Source organism: Micromys minutus (assembly GCF_963924665.1).
Source record: "Micromys minutus genome assembly, chromosome: 31".
Taxonomy (NCBI): Eukaryota; Metazoa; Chordata; class Mammalia; order Rodentia; family Muridae; genus Micromys; species Micromys minutus.
The window spans coordinates 18,983,547-19,004,563 of NC_137966.1; positions in this window are offsets into that span (position 1 = coordinate 18,983,547).

The following is a 21,017-nucleotide window of genomic DNA, read 5'->3' on the forward strand; positions in this document are numbered from 1 at the left end:
GGGAGTCTCTGCCTGACCACATGGGGAGTGTACCTGCCTTTGACTTCCTTTATGCAGGAGCTGGAAAGCTTAAGTTGCTTTTAGCATTTGCTCAAAAGTACCTGCTGTAATTATGGCTGCCCATAATGAGAGCTTATGTAATTATTAGTGTGAATGGCTCTGCTCATTATGGGATGCATTTTTAATTTGCAGATGCATTACTGGGGTCATGGTGATTGGATTCCCTTTTTGATCGTGAAGCTGGGAACACATGTTCCACCATTTTCATGGTTGGGCTTCTGAGGAGATGGCAGGGACAATGACTGGAGGAGAGGCTGCAGAAGGAACATCATGGATTTGGAGCAAGTAGCAGAAACTAAGACATAGAGGTGTATCCAGTTCTCCAGACCAATTCCAGGACATGCGAACCTTACTACTTCCTTGGACTCAGACTCCTGGCTCTCAGAAATGTTCATGTGAAGACTGTAGTTGGTGCTACTTGCTGCAGGGGTTCTGAGAGAGTCATAACCATTATCACATCCCATCAATAGGGGAGATGATGCCGTTCACTTACCAGGCAGCTTTGTGTGGTGCATCTCAAACCACAGTCGCTTTGGTGTTTGGTATCTTCTCTTTTTCAGTGCCTGGTGTTATCTTGCTATTATACCACACACACACACACACACACACACACACACACACACACACACACACACACACACAAGCATGCAGGCACACACACATGCACTCACACATTTTAAAAAATGTGCTCTTTGAAAGGGAATAGGGACTTCACAGATGGCATACCATCTCTAAACACTTGAGTGTACATCATTTAAAAGGCAGGATGTTCTCCCACATAACTGGAATACTGGTAGTGATGCAATGCTCATGTAAAGACTATGCCAGGTTCTCCCTCTTGTCCTGAAGCATTCTTATAGCTTTATTTTTTTTCAAGGATTAAATTGAATGTAAGCGTCATACGTCTTCATGGACGATTGTGTTGATGATCTTTTATAAAACTGGCATTTTAGAAAACTGAAGTCAGATGTGTTGTGGACCAACAATCATCAAAGTGGGGTCTCTGTACCAATGGCATCAACATTAGATGAAAATTATTAATTCACTACCTGGAATATTTTAGGCTGTAGTCAGACCTATCAAATATACACCTGTGGAAATGGTGTTCAGGAATCTAAAGTTTACTTGTGTGTGTGTGTGTGTGTGTGTGTGTGTGTGTGTGTGTAAGGGAGTGAGAATGAGAGAGAGAGGCATTGACATAAATAGAGGGACAGAAAGAGAAACAGACAGACTGAGAGACAGAGATAGAGAAGGAATTTGCTCTGTAGATGAATCACTCTTATATAAGAGAGGAGAGCTTTCTACTTCTGTTTCCAGTCCACTGTGGTGGAGAAGACATGGCAGCTGGAAGTGCTTAGAGCCTTGTGAGAGTAGCTTCCAGTGAGGCTTGTGAACATCTTGGAGAATAGAATATAGAGAGCCATGCGTGACCAGCCAAGGGTATCAGACCTCAAGGACACTCCCAGTGACTTACTCCTCCAGCAAGGCCTCATCTCCCAAACCATCAACTTCACTTGTGGGCTAATTGTTCAAACATGTTAGTCTGTGGGGGAAATACTTGTAACATGTGTTGTCCTGTGTCCTCTGGGATGTTCCTCAAGGTCAAGGCCTCCTGTTCTTGTGTGACCATGGGATATGGACCATGGAAAACTCAGGAAACACCCAGGGCTCTCAGACCTTGACCTCTAGGCACCAGACTTTATTAGGTCTGTACTTGGAATTGAGAGTCCTTTTCTCTTTAATTAATGTTTTTGTGACAAACAGTTCTCCACCTATCTACCTAGCTCCAAAGTAGAGTTTCTTGGAGAAGCTAGGACCATGGAATTACCAGTAACATAATTCTACCCTATAGTGTCTACTTTAGTTGGGAAGTGTGTAGAAATGTCTTGAGAGCCTATCAACTCATTCTAATATTCTATTAGTAAGATCAGGTGCTCTGGGGCTGTTATTTAGCTGTGTCTGAGGAATTTTAACCCTTAGGTGGCACCACCAGATAAAGTATATGATACCCAGCTAAACTTGCCCAGAGCAAAACCTTTTCCTTTTGTCATGTGTATGTTGAATGGTTCATGTTTATATACATGTGTGAGGTGCATGTCTGTGTGTGCCCATGAAAGCCACAGTTGATGTTGGGAGTCTTATATTTCTTTGTCATACTTAGCTACCATTCTTTAAAGGAATTATTGGAAGTGTCTGCAGATCAACCTGCTTGTCACCACTGGATGACAAGTGCTCATGGCATCTATTGGGTAGTGGACAGTGCTCTCTTCACCATTCAAAATTGCATAGGACAGTCCACAATAGAGCCTGATCCAGCCCAACCTCTCAGTTTGAGGGATGTTATCGATTTCCACAGCTTCTCTGGTTGACTGAGGGAAAGGTCACTTGGACTTGTAACAGGCACAATAATTATGTCTAATTGAAGAAGAGATGTGGTAAGCCCACGGTGGGTGGAACACCCTTTTGTTTAGCTCAGCCATGTGGGGCAGAGAGCAGTCATGCCTCAGCAGATGGTAGCAGGTCTCTGCTTTTGGTACTACAGCCAGGCTGCTGGGATGACTGCGTTAAACTCAGCAGAAAATGACCACAGCAAAGGTACCTAACAGGGAGATTTTTCATCCTAATTTCAGAGATGCTCACAGTGCCCTTGTGTGGCATCCTGAGTCCTCCATTATTAAAGCTGTTCTTAATTAAAGTGCTTTATGACCTTCCGAGGGGCCAGGCCAGAAAGGGCATTGTGATGCGGTTCTCAGCAGACTCTTTCAGCTCCAAGAAGCCTAATGAGGACTCATAAGTTAGATGAGCAGCCAGTAATCACCCCTTGCCTCTCAGCAAGCCACTGAGCATGTGCCATGAGCCCATATTTAATCTCTGCAACCCGGACCTCAGCCAAACTGCCAAGGCCAGGCTTTCCGTGCTGCCTTCGGCTGCTGCCTGCGGTCCTGTCACTTTCCAGCCAAGATTTTTCAGCCATGATGGAGGAATATGGCACTCCCAGAACAGCAGGGTAGATGGAACAACTGGATGGGAGAGGGAGGGTCTTGCTGTTTATGAAAATGTGGCACCGTCCTGCCCTGGAGTACCAGGAGGTAAAGGAAATGCATAGGCCAATGGCAAGCCAGGAAAGTCTTCTGGGAGGAGTCTAGAAGTCATTCTCTTTTATGTTACTTTTAGGGAAACCAAGAAAAAAGTACGCAATAACCTCTGGAGAAAAACAGCAAGGAGAGAAGTAATGGCTGAGGTTGGGAACAAATGGCCTATAGCAAACTCTGCCACAGCAAGTGCATGTCGTCTCGTTGGTTTCAATCTTGACTTCTGAGGAAAGCAGTGTTGTTATGAAATGAAAAAGTGGTCATCTGACTGCATGAAGGGTTTAGAATTCTGGTTTTGTTTGCTTGATTTCTTTCTTTGTTTGTTTTTGAATTTTTCTGTGTCGTAAAGATCATATCCACATTCACTAACGTTCTCCAGTCATGGGATGACTCTAACACCCCGCCACAGCCAGCTAAGCATTTAAAATTCTTCTGGGTAAAACTAATAAACAAAGCTTATGGACATTCCAAGCAAGAAAAGGGGATGTTAACATCCGTCAATGAAGAACAATAGAAAAACAGGCAGAGTTGTTCATGGGGAAGGGAAGGGTATGAAGGAGATCTCACCAGAGGCATCCTGGAACTTTCAGCGGAGAGATTTTCCATTGCCCAGCCTTGTAACACTAACACCTGATAAATAAAAGCACAAAACAGAAGATGCTGAGTGAAATTTGAAGTTTAGACAGGCATTGGATAAACATGAATGTGAATGATAAATGTAGGTATAAGAAAAATGTAGTAATTATCCTGAACTTACAGCTAACAAGGAATCCTCTATTTTAGCTGGCACCTCTAAATGCCAAGACATTCAAGTTCCTTTACATTGGAATATATGCATAGGAATCAATAGGTTCCTGTTTTGGGGGTAACTGTCTGACTTCCTTGGTGGGACTTAAGTTGAAGTAGCACTAGGTGTGGAGGGATCAGGAAGCAGCCAGATGGAGCCAGCTCTGACCATCTGGTGACCTATGACTGATGAGGTTGGAGGATATTTCTGAACTAGATTTTAGGTACTTGGTAGCTTAGTAATCAATATGGTGGAAGCATTTACACCACAGCAATTGGCAAGAATTACAAGTCAGAGATTTAATGTTTTGTAGAAAAAGGCAGCATTGGGGCCAGACATATGCCTTGCCTAGTGCCTGGGAGACTTTCATACAGAGATTGGGCAGGGAGTCCTGACTTCTGATTATTTCTGGCAGGGGACCCATTGGAAGCCCTAAGCACAAGTCTCTCAGGCTCTGGTTTGGAACTGACTCACAGGTTTGCTGATGTGCAGTTTGTATATGTGTGTGAACCCATGGTGCATACATGTGTGTACACATGTATATACAGAGACCAGAGGTCAAGCTCAGCTGTGGTTCTCAGCTACCCTCTTCCTTATTTTTGAGAGGTCTCTGACTGACCTGGCAAGCCTGTGAGCTTCAGAGGTCCCTTTGTCTCTACCTCCTCAATGCTACAATTACAAGCGTGCACAGGCACAGCCTTTTCATTTTTAATGAGTTTGGGGGCCCACACTCAAGTCATTGAGTTTGTGCAACAGGATTTTACTGACTGAGGTATCATCCTAGTGCTTTCCTGGGCAACTTAATAGAAAAACAAACAAACTAACTAACCAAAACGACAGGACAGACTTACTGAGCTCTCAATTCCTCCTTTGTGCCCTCGAAGTAATGATGGAGCTGACTGGTGTTGCGGTGATTAAGAACAGCATTTGGGGTGTATCAAGCATCCATCCAAGGAGACCTGCTGATGCTGTACAGGGACAGAGTCTCCTCCTGGCTGCTCTTAAAAAAGCATCAGATACTTGCTTGGACCAGCATTAACTGGTTACCTGCATTTTATGCATGCTCATCCTTACAAAAAGAGACAAATCTCACAGAGATGTCTACAATGTCACCTGCCCCTTCCTTGGGCAGTGGTCATGGCTTTGGACTCCAGTGCTAGACCCTCAAGGTCCAGGCCTTGGCTCTGGGAACTTTTAGGTGTAATGGACTTGCTCTCACCATACCTCAGTTTACTCATCTAGAGAAAGGGGATGATGGTGGTGGGTGGGGATTTAAACAATCTGTACTCAGTTGCATTCATTTCCTGTCGTTACTATGACAACCACAGCATGAGCAGCTGAAACAACACAAATGTATTCCCTTGTAGAATCTGGGGTTAGAAGTCCACATTCAGTGCTGTGAAGCTGAAATCAAGGCTCCTCCTGGAAATCTCGGGGAAGAATGCATTTCTCACTTTTGTGAGCTTCCAACAGCCATGTGCACAGTCTCCTGGCTCATGGCCCCATCTGGCTATTCTCTGCTTCAATGTTTTCAACACATACCTACCTCTGACCCACATGCCTCCCTCCTGTAAGCACCCTTGTGCTGTTATCACTGGTGCCTACTCAATAGTTGAGCCCCATTTCAGGGTCTGTCACTTACTCAGATTTCCAAAGTCCCCCTTTCCTGGGAAGTTGGACCAGTTAAATGTTCTAAAGGGTTAATAGACTGATAATTTGAAATTTTTGCAAGCATTTGGTACAAAGAAAACTGTGGCTAAGATCTACCTTCTGTCTATTTCTTTGTTTTGAGACAGGACCTCATGAAACCCGGACAACCTATAAGTTAGCTATAGAGCTCTGGACAGTACCCATCTCTTCTTATCCTCCTGCAGCTACTTTTCAAGCCTAGGAATGGCAAGCATGAACCACCACAACTGGTGTATTCAGTGTTGGGGATTGAATCCAGGGCTTCATGCACATTAGCCAAGTTCTCTACCAGTGGAACTTCATGTCCAGTCTAGCTGCTTTCCTGTGGAGAGCATGAGGAAGTGGAGGAGAAACTGGTTAATCTCTGTTGTGATGCTGGTATTAGCTCTGTGTCTTCCCAAGCTCCACCATTCGTTCTCCCAGGAAGCACTTTGAGAGCCATACTCTTCTTTCTGGCCCCAGAATATGACTGTGCAAGTCTTAGCCACAGAGCAAGCATCTTCCTCAGCTCAAGTTTTCTGCTTTGTACAGAGTTGTTCTCAGGACTAAGAGGTCAAATCACATTAAAATTTGAACTTGGTTTAATGCAGACTGGCCTCCATTTCTGATTCCAGGAACCTAGTACCTAGTTTATTTTCTCATTATGACACCAATTCGGGGTGTGTCCCAAGAGGGCTGCTCATCACCTAGGAAACAAAAGGCAGTAAGAGAGGACTTTTAATTTAGCATCCCAAACAGAAATTCTTTCCCCAGAACAAAATGTCTGTTTAGTGATCTCAATGACTCAGTGATCTTAATGACTCAGTGACATTTTGAGAACTAGGGGAGTTCGCTTCTCTCTCTGAAATACTTGTTTCATATATTGATCTAATCTTGCCCTGGAATTTGGAGGAGACCAAAGCCATTGCTACGGGTACAGAGAACCAAGGCCCTACTCTACTTTTCCCGTTGAGCTCCACTCTGTATGGGTCAGCATCAGAGGGTCAAAATAGAATGTATTTATTAGAGTTGATAATGAAAAATCAAAAAGTTGTATGCTGAGCCTAAAACAAATGTATAGCAGTCTGGATTGAAGACTTCTGCTGTTTAGGCTCTTAGATTGCATTTTCCAGACAGAGTACCATTTTGTAGTCCAGACTCAACTTTAATTCATCCACTTGGCCTAACCACCCAGGTGCTAAGATTTCTGACAGATGCCAGCATGCCCAACATGGATTACATTTTAATGGGGATTTTACCAGGAACCAGAAGGATGACCTGCAGACCTATGGGTCAAACGGTGGCTTGTCTCTTCTGGAATGTCAGGGCTCATAGTTTCCTAAGCTGTTTACCACTAGTACTTGTGTTGGTGAGGGATTTTTGGTCAACTTGACACATAATAGAGTCATTTGGGAAAAGGGACTCTGTTGTTGAGATTATTTAATTTCAGTGTGGGGGGTGGGCTTTTGATCATATAGTTCCCAGATAAAAGAAACACAACTTTTATTATTATAATCAGCGTCAATCAGCACTAGAGTTGGGCTGATATCTACCCTCTATGCTATTAGAATTTATTTTTTTATCAATGACCCCGAATTATGACTTGCCATGTTCCATCTGAGCACTCTTAACTTCAACTGGTCAGCCCTCATGGCCATGTTTTCATGGCCTCACCTAACCCATGGTATCTTCCTTCTCTCCTCCTTCTACCTCACCTCATGGTTTTCTTCAGATCCAAGCCCAGGGACACCAAGTCCCACCTTTCTCAACTGTGCCCAGCTATAGGCTGTAGGAATCTTTATTTACCAATCATGGATATCTTGGGGGACAAGGTCACATAGCATCCCTTGGGTCTATGGGCTGATTCTCTTCTCCTTGGGGCAAGCAGGCTTCTGGGGCAAGTATTTAGCATTGCAATCCACAGTAGAAGAGAGAACCTCAGCAGTACTTTCAACTGGGAAAATGTCTTTTAAGATTTGTCTGTAGGCAAATTTATACTGCAGTTTCTCCTCTACTGATTGCTGTAAATGAGCCTAGTTACTGTGGCCAGTAGTCCTGGATGGCTTAAGAAGGCAGGCTGCTGAACAAGCCATGAGGGCAAGCAAGTACGTAACACTCTTCCATGGCCCCTGCTTCAGCTCCTGCTCTAGGACTCTGCCTTGAGTCCTTGTCCTAACTTTTTCTAACGATGCACTGTGGTCTGTGAGGTGAAATAAACCCTTTTCCCCATCTTTGGTCATCATGTTTTGTCACAGCACTTAAACACTCTAACTAAGTCAGGGTTTCATTTGGAATTATGCGACATGGATGTAGATCTATGTGCATGAGGGCATACACATGCATGTGTTCCATGTGCAGTCCAGAAGTAAACATGCATGTGAAGTCCAGAGACTGTCCTTTTAAGCCACTCTCCTCTCCCTCCCTCCCTCCTTCCCCCATCTTCCTCCCATCCTTCTCCCCTCCCCTCCCCCCTTCCCCTCCCTCCATCTACCTCTCCCCTCTCCCTCTTCCCTCCCCCTCCCCTCCTCCTCTCTCTATCTCCCTTTCCATTTCTATCCCTGTCTCTCTTTCTGAACCTGAAACTCATCAACTAGCCTAAACTTTAACCACTGAATGCCAGTGATCCTCCCACTCCTGCATCCCTAGCACTCGGATTATAGCTCTGTATTGCCATACTCAGCTTTTTAAAACAAAGTGCTGGGATTTGAACTCGGGTCCTTGTGCTCCTACAGTAAACACTGTACTGGCTGAGCCATCCCCACTGCTGTTAACTTTTGCCATAGCTTACATTACAGTTCATACGTGGGACTCAGAGAAATTCTCTCTCCCTTACTGTCACAAAGACACGAACTGGATGGGTGTGACTCAAATCTGTGAAATTTCCTGTTAGTTCCAGTACTGTGCCTCACCCACGTGTTATTTTTCTTTCATTTCTCCCTCATCGAAGTCTTCCATGCAGACTGTCAAGCTGGATTGGTGACAGCATCATCTTCAGACATTTCCCCACATGGAGTTATAAATACATTCCACACTCAGTTAAACCATGCATAGTCCTGTCTCCCCTTTCGAAATCTCCCTTGCTGTTTTAGTGTAAGTCACATGCAAGCCTTCATAGGACCGTCATCTCTCGGAAGCTTCTAGCTCCCCATCCTGTGCTGGAGTCACTGAGACATGGCCTGATTTCCCTGCAAGAGTTTACAGTATCACTCCACTCCACCCCACCTCTCCCATCATCCGGTTGCCTTTTATCAGCCTGGACATACTGAAAAGCCAAACATCTCTTTGAGTTAATCAGACCCTTTTATGCAGAGGTGGAGCCAAGGGCCTCTTCTTCTGAACAGCACAGCGTTTCCTGGAACTCAGGGATCAATGGTGTTGATAGGCTGTTGACAGAGTGTCTCAGCAAGCCCATTAAAGAGGATGTGGGTCTGCAGCTGTGTTCAGCATCCCTTCCAGGGCCACAGAGTCACTTCTCTGGCCTCTTTTCTTTCACCTCCCTGGTTTGTCACAGAGGATGAGCAAGAAAATTTAAGAAGTATGTCATCCATGAAGCTCTTGAATCTCTCCCAGCCATCTAAGAAAGGTTCACATCCTGCCCGCTTGCTCATCCTGTATCCGAGAGTGTTACTTTCTTCATTGCTGTATGACATTCTGGTTTATGTGGTATCCATGAGCCACCTGAAAAAAAAGCCACCACCACTATCAAACAAACAAAAAACAAGCAAACAACTCCCACAAACAAAGAAGAGGAAAAGCCCAACCCTGGGATGATGGCTCAGTCAGGAAAGCGCTCAATAGAGAAATGGCTTTGTTCCTTGGTGCCTGTGTACAAGTCCAGGCATGGAGTGGCCTGCTATGGTAACAATAGCACTGGAGAGGTGTGGACAGAGGGAGATTCCTGAACTCAATGGCTAGTCAGTCTAGTCAATTTTTAAGAGTGCCAGGTCCAGTGAAAGACCCTGGGTGTAGTTTACAGAGACCTTGTGTTTAGTATTCCACCAGGTTTTACAGTCACTTAAGGACAGTGACAGAAACCAAAGGCAGGTGATGGGACAGGATTCTTTAACTCTTAGCTTTCTATTCTAATTGGCTTTTTAGTGTTTCCTCTCATAAAGCGATTTAAGTAAGGATAACTGAAATAAGACAAAAGTTCACTTTCCTCAACGTACAATTTATTGAAGGCTCAACTTCACCCTAAACCTGTTTGCCCGTAGCTTCTGGCATCTAGTGACACAGAACAGCTGCTGGAGATACATCGATCATGTCTCCTGTGCCTTAGTTACTTTTCCCATGGCTGCAACAAAATACCAGACAAGAAGCAACTTAAAAGTTCACTGTTTGAGAGGATGCAGACTATGATTGGAGTGCAGGGGGAGGCAGAAGAAAGGGGCAGGAAGCTGGTTGTTCATGAGGCATAAGCAGTTGGGATACAGCGAAAAGGAAGTAAGAATGGGCTATAAAGTCTCAAGCCATGCCCGTCCCTCAAGAACACTTTTCTCCAGCAGAGACCTGCCTCTTAAAGTTTTCACAACCTCCCACAAGAGCATCACCCTCTAGGGACCAAGTATCCAAATCCTGAAGCCCATGGGGGTTATTGTAGACTTCAGCCCCCACAGATGGTAAGATAGTGCAATGAATGAAGTGGTGAGGGATTTCTTAGGCCCACCATCCACGCCTACTGTAGAGCAGTGTCCTAAACTCTTTCATGCTCATGTGTGACATCCATGTGACAAAATATCCATATCACCAGCGAGCCACTATTGCAAACATCCTGCACAGCTCCCAGACCCTTTCCAGATGGGTTCTCCCTGGACTGCTGCCAGTTTGATTTGAAGAGTACCTGGCACCCTACAGCCCACCTCCCATCATGGGGCATCTTCTGTAGACCTTCTACACCTACCTGACAGAGTCCATTTCTTGCCCTCAAACCTATGAATCTTGCCACTCTTCCCTTATGAAGAATACACATCCTCACTTTCTTTTTATTGCATGCAGCATGGCCAGATGCATTTGCTTACTTATGTCCTGTAGATGTAAATGCTATACTTTCTTCAATATCCTTTCCCAGACCTGCATCATTCATTCATTCACGTCACAACTCTTGTTCCTCACTTGTATGGAATTCTAGAATCCCAGCTAACAAACTGAAAAATGACTTGTTTAGTTTCATCATCATCTTCAAAATAGGTGAGGCCAGAGAGAAAGATCAGTGGGTACCACTCGCTACCAAGCCTGACTACAAGAGTTTGATCTCAAGGACCCACAGGTAGAAGAAGAGAACCAGCTCCTGCAAGCTGTCCTCTGATCTCCTCCGTACATGTATGGGGACATGTACGGACACATAAATGTAATAGCAATGGTTAAAATGGCACGATAAAATTGCTTAAAATGGAAGTAGCATATGCATTCTTTCCCAACCACCGAACGATAAACTACAGACTTCCTTGGGCAGTGATCCAACAGTATGGATATCAGATATGAGTGATGTCAATGACTTCAGCATGGCGAATGTAGCACTTTCAAGAGAATGAATTTTCTCTTTTCTGATGAGCTTGTCATTGGCACTCCAGCCAGGGATCTGAGTTCAAGATGTTTTCTAATGCTGAAGAAGCAATTCCCTCCACTTGTCCTGAATACAGGAAGTGTGCCTAACCAGGACAGAGTGATGGCTTATCCACTGACAGCTGTATCATGTATCACTAATTGCAAAACACATGAGCCAACTTCTGAGATATATCTTTATATTTATTGGGTTCATTGCAGCTTTAAAATGATTCTGAGGAGCTGTGGAGAGAGTGGTGAGAAAAATGTGTGTTGTACAAGCTTGGAGACTTGGGTTCAAGCCCTCAGATCCCCAATAAAAGCTAGGCATAGAGACACAGATCTGTAACTTCAGATCTGGGAAAGCGGGGACCAGAGGCTCCCTGAAGCCCACTGGCTCTAGTCTAGGCAAACAGTAAGCGTCAGGCTCAATTAGAGACCCTATATGGAAAAATATGCTATAGATTAATAGAGGCTGACCTCTAGCCTCTGCATTCACACACATTCTCACACACAGATGCACATACAAACATACACCCTCTCACATAGACACACAACATTCCATATATACACATCAATCATACATACACATAAATATATACCTCACCACCAGAAATACACACACAAACATAAATATACACAGAACACACACACATACCACCACACAAGACACATATATACAAATACCACAAGCACACGCCACACACATGCATTTATACACTTGCATATACCATACATATCACATAAGCACATGCAGCACACATACCACATACATGCACACATATTACATGCCTATGTACATACACATACCACAATGCACAAACCAAATACAACACACACATTTACTATACATACACAGATACAAACATACCACACTAATGCACATACAACACATTCATATAAATACACATAAGGTACATGTACAAATACACACACATACCATAGGACTGAAACACACGACCAGAAAAAGACATCTGAGACAATTGTCTAGGCAGTTTCTCCATCCATGTGAGTCAGTGAAAGTCTCTTAATGCTGATGTGCCTAAAAAAACCTAAAAGTCCATTAAGAGCCAAACTTTAATAGGCATTCACTACACATATGCATGGTAGGTTGGTACCCAGCCCAATCAAGGTGATAGAGGAACTGTTGCTATCGGATTGAGAATGAGGAAATTGTGGGTTGAGAGGGGAGTGGAGGAGAACATTCTGGAGGGTTGAACTAACAACTTTAAATGTCCATCCTGTGCTAAGAAACAAAAGACAAATCCACCACCACTACCACCACCACCATCAAACAATCAAACAAAAACAGAACACTGGAAAGGTGTAGAGAACAACCGAAGTCCCTGAATGGTTAAGGCCATCAGTTAGGAGCAAAACAAAGTCCATGCTGTCATGTCAGATTGGAAGCCATAGTCATCCAAGACACATGGTGTTGACATAGATGTAGACACATCAAGCAATGCAGCATGAGTGGTCACAGAGACAAACCTTCATGTCTGTGCACAGCTGCCTGCCCTAGGGTGTCAAGGATGGATGGACGAGAAAGGCCAGACTCTTCAATGTGTGGAGCAGGACACAGGCTGACCACGTGCAAAGCCTGGAGCTACTGTTCCCACCAGCTGTGGTATCTGGACACCACTTTGTTGTGTTTCCTATTCGTTACTCCGACTGTCTGCTGATTTCATGGTTGTGCTGGATCTGCTGACAGTTGGTGCAGCTGTGACGTGACAAGTCTTCACTGTCACCTCTGGTTCATCTCAGTTCGCAAGCCACTCTCTAGTTGCTTCTGACTGCCTGTCATTATGTTTACAGCCACCTAGTCATTTGATTATCTGGTCTTCATTTTTCCTGTAGGCTGTTCAGGGCAGACTCAGAACTTGTCAGCTTTCCTCAACACATGAGCCCATTTCTTAGAATTAAAAGAAAAATGCAGGACTGGAGATGGCTCAACCACAAAAATGTCTGCTTTGCAAGATAAAGGCCAGAGTTTAGCCACCAGAGTTCACGTTATAAAAGTTGTGCATGGGGGCATAAGTCTACACTCAATCCCAGCACTGAGGAGGTAGAGACCGATCTCTGGGTCAAGGAGCACAGGCAGCCTAGCAGATTCATCGAGGGACTTCAAAAGATGAAGAAAGAGTAGAGTATTTGCAAAGATACTTGATGTCTACTCCTGGCCTTCACATGGATAAAACATATAGGCACATATATTTGCATACACATGCACTTAGATATATACAAATCATACATTCACACAAAAGAATAGAACAATGTGTAGGCACATCACAGGTTCTTCTTTTTTCCTGAGTTAGGGTTTCTCCGTGTAGCCCTGGCTATCCTAGAACTCACTTTGGAGAGCAGACTGACCTCAAACGCATCAGCCTCTGTCTCTCCAGTGTTGGGATTGAAGACATGCACCACCACCACCACGTGGCATCCTTACAGGTTCTTTTCTGCTGGAAAGTTCTAAGACAGGTGCTAAGTGAACTCCTGGAACACATACTACTCCCATAGAGTCTACAAGGAACACAAGTCCAGATTCAACCTCACAGCTGGACAGTGGGGCTCAGCCTCTGTGCGTGGGCAGGGTAACTCTGGCTTGGGACACTGGGAATCATCTGTTCAATGTCTGAGAAACCACCATTCACCCCAACCAGCATTCCAGAGCCCCCTTTCCCAAGGAGATTGCTTCTGAGTAAGTATCAGGCTGCCGTCCCTGCGGTCCTGCTCTTTAGCTTAGGGTGGCTTTGTCATGAAAAAGCTAATGAGGTATGCTATCTGGAGTGACTGGCTTTATGAAGAATTCAGCAAGTGTAGGAAGCTGGGTATATGGGTGCCTACCTGTCACCTGTCACATGTCTGTGGGCTCAAAACTTGCCTAGGTTTTGATGATGCCTGGGGTCCACCACAGAAGCATCCTGAAGTTCACAGCCCTCTGCATTGTTGATTTGTCCTCTGGTGGGATTTGTTCTCCTGATTTGCCTCTCACTCTAGCTGTTTAGGTTCCTGCCCTGTCCTCAAGGTCAACTTTAGTGTGACAGAAACTGTCTCCTAGATCTCACACAGATGAAACCAATGCTTTTTGTCAGTCATCACTATCTTAAAGTCCTATATGTTGGAGGGGGTTGTGAAGATGCCTAACAGTGTCTACTCCATGTGGCAGCAGGTTAGTCAGTCAACTGTCCCTCTAAATGTCTTTATAAGTACAATACATGTGCATGAAGAAAAGGGTGGTAGAGGACCTATGAGTGGGCTCTGAGTTGTGCTTTGAGAATAGCACCCTCGTTTCTTTTCTCATAGCCCTTATAATACACAGAGAAGTGTTTTTCCATTACATCATGTAATTTGACCATGAAGGAGAGAAAAGAGAAACAGACAAGGAAGAGAAACTGACAAACCAAGTGTGTTCCACCAAGTCACATCAAGAGAAAGAGTTCAGAAAGTGATGACTTAGGAAAGAGCAGGCTGGGGCTAGTCATTCCTAAGAGTCTCCTTTTTTCCCTGGGTCACATTTTTGCTTGCTTTCACCTCATGTATAAATAAAGTGTGTGTGTGTGTGTGTGTGTGTGTGTGTGTGTGTGTGTGTAGGTGGGTGAAAGTATATATGTGTGTGGGGGGATGAAACTGTGTATGTATGCATGTTTGTATATGTGCATATATGTGTGTGTATGTACATATGTTTTATATGTATGTGCAGGTGTATATAATTATATGTGTTTATATGTGCATGTATGCATTATTTATATTCGTGTATATGCTCATGTCTATATATGTGTGTGTGTGTATGTGTGTATGTATGTATGTATGTATGTATGTATGTATGTATGTATGTATAATTGAAGTCTTTTCCTTCAAAGTTGTCAACAAAATCTTCTTTATTTTCTTGATAGTAGCCATTCTGGTTGCTGTTAGATGGGATCCTAATTTACTTTTAATTTGCATTTCCTTAGTGGATATAGTTGCAGAATGCTTTTTACATATGTTTGTTGACTATTTGCACTTTAAACATATAACAAAGTAAAGACAAAAATACTAGAAAAACTGGATATCTGTTTGTAGAAGAATGAAACTAGATCTCTACATCTCATCCTCCACAAAACCCAATTGGATCAAAGATCTTAACACTACACCAAAAACTCTCAAGGTGATTGGAAAAAGCTTCACGTTGGATCTATAGGTGAGGACCTTCTGAAATGGTACCATGTACAGACAAATGAGGTTGGGTGAAACTAAGATGCCACAGCACAGAAAAAGAACCAATTAAGTGAACAGACAGCCCGCAGAAAAAGGGAGAACCCTTGCCAGCTAGACATCTGGAAGGTTCTAGATTAATGCCTAGAATATATAAATAACTCAAAACAACCTACACAAAACTAAACAACCCAGCCAATAGATGGGCAAAGGAAATGAGCAGACAGTCCTCAAAGATAACAGAGGATGGGGTTCATCTTTGATGGTTCAAGGCAACAGGTGCTGCATCAAAGATGAAGCCCATCCTCTGACCATTGGCTATCAGTCTGCTGCTCTGGGTTTTGAACCCGGGGCCTTATGCGTGCTAGGCAAATGATCTAGCAGCTGAGCTACAGCCCCAGCCTGCTCTTTCCTAATGCATTTCATCCTTCACTCCTACTCCTCTTACTGTGACTCACTGCCATGCACTTAGTTTGTCTCCTTGGTTGGTGGCTCTCCTTTCCTTCCCTCCCTTTGAGACAGGACGAAGAATTAACTCCTGTGTTATTGAACTATGGACAGCAGCAGAAGGCCTTCCCCTCTATTGCCTGATGACTCCATCTCCTGTATCTCGTGTTTAGAAGATTCAGGAAATGAACACTGGCGTCATATAGACCCGTGTTTTCACTGGCCGCTCACTGTGAAAGTTTGTGATCTGTCCACTTTACATTTGTAAGCCCAGCCCCCTCCTTCCTAAACCAAAGAGGACACTGTCTTCCTGGGATAGTTATATTACAGACGGAACGAGTGTGTGTAGGAAGTGCACAGTCCAGTGGTCAGGAATGAGTAAGAAAATGACCTAGTCCTTTTCTTCTGTGGCCATCTTCCATCCTTTGTTTGCCTGGCAGTACAGCGGTGGCTTTGTTTAGATTCCAGTGATGACAGTGGCTCCCGGGCAGTAGGAACCTCCAAGAGGTAGTGTAGTGCCTACCTTTCATTGCTGTGACAATAGTCCTGACCAAAGCAGAGAGGAGGGTTTATTGTGGTCCCAAGTTCACGGGCTCTTCTTGGAGAGGGAGGCAGAAGAGCAGGAAGGTGCTGTGTCTGGTCGTACACACCATGAGATGTTGCTGCCCACCATTAGGGTAGTCCTTCCTACCTCAATTTACAAAGCCTAGGAGCTCCTTTACAGACAAGCCCAGAGTGTACATCCTAACCTCTCATGCTTAGCGTGGGGAGGAGCAACCCCCTTCCTAGAGAGTTGTTCTGCAGGAATCCCTTCCACTGACATAGCACCACTTGCAGCAACATAGGGCTTTATTAATTAGCTCGAAGCATGTGCACAGGCAGGACCAGGGTCAGTTCCCAGCACCTACACCCAGCTCACGGCAGCCTGTCATTCCACCTCTGCGGGACAGGATACTCTTGTCTGGCCTCCACGGATACTGTGATGAACACATTCAGGCAAAATATTTATACACACATGATAAAATACTAATAAATAAAATCTTTTTCTTAAAAAACTTAAAACCCCAAGCTACCAGGAAAAAGTTTCCTTTCTTTCTTTTTTTCAATAAGTTATGTCCAGACCACTGCAACAAAAGTGCCTTTGATGCCTTTGTTGTTCGGTACTTAATAAATCACAGCACATAATTATGTTGATAAATTCCAGCAGCTGGGCTGACTCCTCTTTCCTGATGCTGGCTGGGGATGTCTCTGATAAATCGATCCTGACTCCCTCGACTGAGCTGCTATCCTGCCTGAGATCTGCTTGGCTCTACCATCGCAGCTGCACGGCTATCCATCACTTGGGCTCTTCATCCTTCTTCTGTGTCATGCGAGCAACAGCTGGCTCTGATAATGCATTAATGTAATACATCACTGAGCTCCACGCTAGGCTGCCGTGTTACCCAGAAGCCAATGTGATAGGGATGGAAAAGGGGAGGGGGAACAGGAAGCTAGCACACTGATGAGTCCAAAAGTTTGGCTTTTGATGTAGAGCTTCGGTTGAGATTCACTTAGCACTTGAGACTTCAGAGCTGGGATTTTTCTCCTGAACAATCTGTTCTCACTGATCAGCTCAAGGTCATAGCTGCTGTTCTTGCTGATTTTGGAGAGCATATAGCATAATTTAAGGTCAGGGTCAGAGTGTGTGGGTTGGTGTCTGCTTTACTGGATCTGCTTCTTTGGACATTGGAGCTCACACAAGGCAATTGCGTTTATCTTCCAGCCCACACTTAGTAAATTTGGTGCATGGGAGATGGAGTTAGCAGAGAAGGATCTACAAAGAAAGAGAGAGTTTTGGAGCACCACAGTTAGAGAAGTACTTCAAAAGTCACACAGGCTCTCACTACTAATTCTAATAAGGTAAAGCCATTTTCATGTATAAATTAGGCAGTTTTTATGTACAAAGGGATGGGCTAAACACAGATTCTCAAGCATTTAATGGGGAGTATGTATTGTCTTTTCATTTGCTTTTGAGACAGGGTCTCATATAATTCAGACTGGCCTTAAACTTGCTATGTAGCAGAGAATGACCATGAACCCTTGATCTGAGAGTAGAGGTATATATCACCATACCCAGAGCTGGAAATAAAACCTGTGGCCTCATGCATGCTAGTCTAGTACCCAGCCAACTGAGCTGTATCTCTAGCCCCTTGGTCTGTATTAAAGGCGAGTGCCCCTTGCTGCTTAGAATACTGTGATATCTAATCCTGGCTGTCAACTTTACTGCAACTGGAATCAACTCCAATTCAGGCTGCTGGGATGTCCTGTAAAGGACTTGCTCAATCAGATTATTTGAAGCAGGAAGACCCACCCTACCCATGAGTGGTACCTACTGCTTCTGGTGACAGTCCAGACAAAAGAATAAGAAGAGGGAGACTTAGCGTTTGCCTGCTTGCCCTCAGTTTCTCTGGCAAGCCCATCTACCCTGTTGCTGTCGCATTCATTCATTAGGAACAACTTCTTGGGATTCCAGCCGAGTCTGAAGACCAGCAGCTCTCCAGGAATCCTGCCGGACTCCAGCATCAGACTGGGTCTGTGAGACACTCTCTCTCGTGGTCTAAAAGCTGGTTGGATTCTTGGGTTCTCCGATGCCACAGTCATTGTTGGATTGCCAAGATCATATGTTATAAGTCAACCAAAGAAATATTCTTTTAATAATATATTGATTTTATTAGTTCCATTTCTTTAGAGAACCCTGACTAATACAAATACCACAAGTATGGAGACATGACCCAAGTCTCCACCAATTTTCTTGAGGCCTTGGTCAAGGCACTTCAGCATATCAGGTCAGCATAGGGAGGAACTATGAATTCTTAGACACAGGTCCTTCTCTTTTTCTTTCAACATCAGCATCCACAGGTGTGAACACCGACATATGATCTTTCTGAACAAAGATCACCGTGGAGACCCCTGCAGCCAAGTATTTCAGACCTGGTGACCCACAACTCCCCTTGTCAGAGCCCAGGCACCTGCATAGCCACACATTCATCTCTTAGGTAAGTTTCTAGTGAGCCAAGGTCAGGTGATGGCGCTCTGACTGCTGCAGATGAATCCATGCTTCACAGATTCCCATGACTATGGAGAGTGCTGAGTGTCTACCAGCTGGCCTGCCATGCAGATGTTCCTATAGATACCCTCATGGACTGGCTTAGCACTAGACTTCAGCATCCCCATGTTCCTCCGGAAGACCTGTGTATGGTGGAATGTGAGTTAGAAATGTCGAAGCAGATCTATAGTCATGGCAAGCTACTCAGGAGAGAGTGCCAGGGTGCTTTGGTTTCCATGGAGACCATGTGACTATAGTCCACCTTTAGCCCTAAAAACAGTCTCCAGCCCTGGGAAACGCTGCGAGGCTATGGCTTGTGACAAGAACAGAGAACAGAGCACAGTGGAGAGATGCGCCCAGTGCCTCAACCAGCTGCGAGCGAAGTTAAAAAGAATTCCTCAAACAAGAAAAAATAAATAAAATAAGAAATGGGACCAAACTAAAGAAACAGAAGGTCTGGGAGGACCTCCAGCCACTGAAACATACAGACAGGGCAGCCATCTTTCTTTCCATCTTCAGCTGGGAGAGCGAGATTAGGAAAACATTAGTCTATATTAGGACCAACTTCTTGCTTTTAAACAATACTGAGTGTGTAGAAACGAGGCAAGCGTCTTTAGATACATTTAATTTTTTCATCATCTCTTCTTCCCTGCTTATCCTCTTGCTACTGTTGGGTGCTAGGTCGATGCTCTGCTCCTGAGCTAAGTAAGTCTCACTGCACGCCTTCTCATTTCTGCTGAAGCCTGTCTTCGGCAATACTTGGGAGCTGGGGTGACAGTGATGTGCAGTGGGTCTGCCTTTTCTCTTTCATCCTAAGGGTGGCTATGAGGCATGGACCCATGCCCATTTTTAATGTGAGCTTGGGATCTGGGAGTTGGGGTGGGAAATGGGGGTTCTGCATGCCTTCCACAATCATCCCCAATGTTAGCATCATGCACCTGCCTGGAACCTTCATCATGGAAGGTGCCCAAGCCAGGTACTTCTTTGTCCAGCCCCTCATTTCGCAAACTTTCTCCCAGGGTTCTCAGTGAGGACCAGTGTCTATTATGATCCCCATTTCCTCACTGTATAGGGATAGGCTCTTCCCAAACCTTGGTGCTAAGAGGGAACCCAAGACCTCCTTCTTGCTACATGACTTTACTGCCATTGAGTGATATCAGCACATTTGGCATTTGACTGTATGTGTGTGGGGGGTGGGGAGGTCAGGAGGATTCCTGTGCATTGGGAGGTGAGAGGTCATCTTGTTCAGGATTCTCATACCCTGCTTTTTGAGATAGGATCTCTCACTGAGACCTAGAGCTTTCTAAGTAGGCTAGGCTAGCCCCTAAGCCCTAGGAATTATGTAGCTCTGAGACCAAACTCAGGTCCTCATGGTTACACAGCAAGCACTTTACCCACTATGCTATGTGCACAGCCCATTCGGGAAAGCATTTTTGAGAAATCGTCTACGAGATTTTGACCACAAATGGCAACTTACTTTCATTTTACATTTGAATTGTTGTTTTATTATTTGAGGTGTCTCTGTACACATGGTGTGTGTGTGTGTGTGTGTGTGTGTGTGTGTGTGTATGTGTGTTTCTCCCATGTACCACAGCACATACAATGAGCTGTTCTTTTGCTATGTGGGTTTAAATTCAGGTAGTGAAGTTTACAGAAGCTTAGCCTATACCCGTTGAGTCATCTCATGGGCCAGAGAGTATACGTCATTGTAAAAGGGATGGATAGCCAGGTCTTTCGGGACAGAAATGATTGGCAGGAAAAGCTTCTAGTATAAAGTCCTCTGATTGCCTGTGCAAGGCTGAAGATATCCACGCTTTCATTGTGCAGCTTCAGTAAGGGCCCATAGACCTCCACAACCGAGGCTCTTCCGATGAGCAAACATGAGATGCAGGCCTTGAGTGAACGCTGTGAGACACCTCTGTCTAAGAATGAATTCCACCCAGGTCTTAATGGAGTCCTCTGGCTCACTATCGGCATCAGTAGGAATGTCTTTTCCTTTGTCTTTCCTATGCCCAAAGGGAAATACTTCTTCCCTGTGTGCTAGACTCTTGTGTTGGAACTTAACAATGTGCTATGTGGCTCCCTTCATAATTTCCACCTTCTTTCAGCTACATTTTATGCAAGAGAAATTAAGGCATAGGCT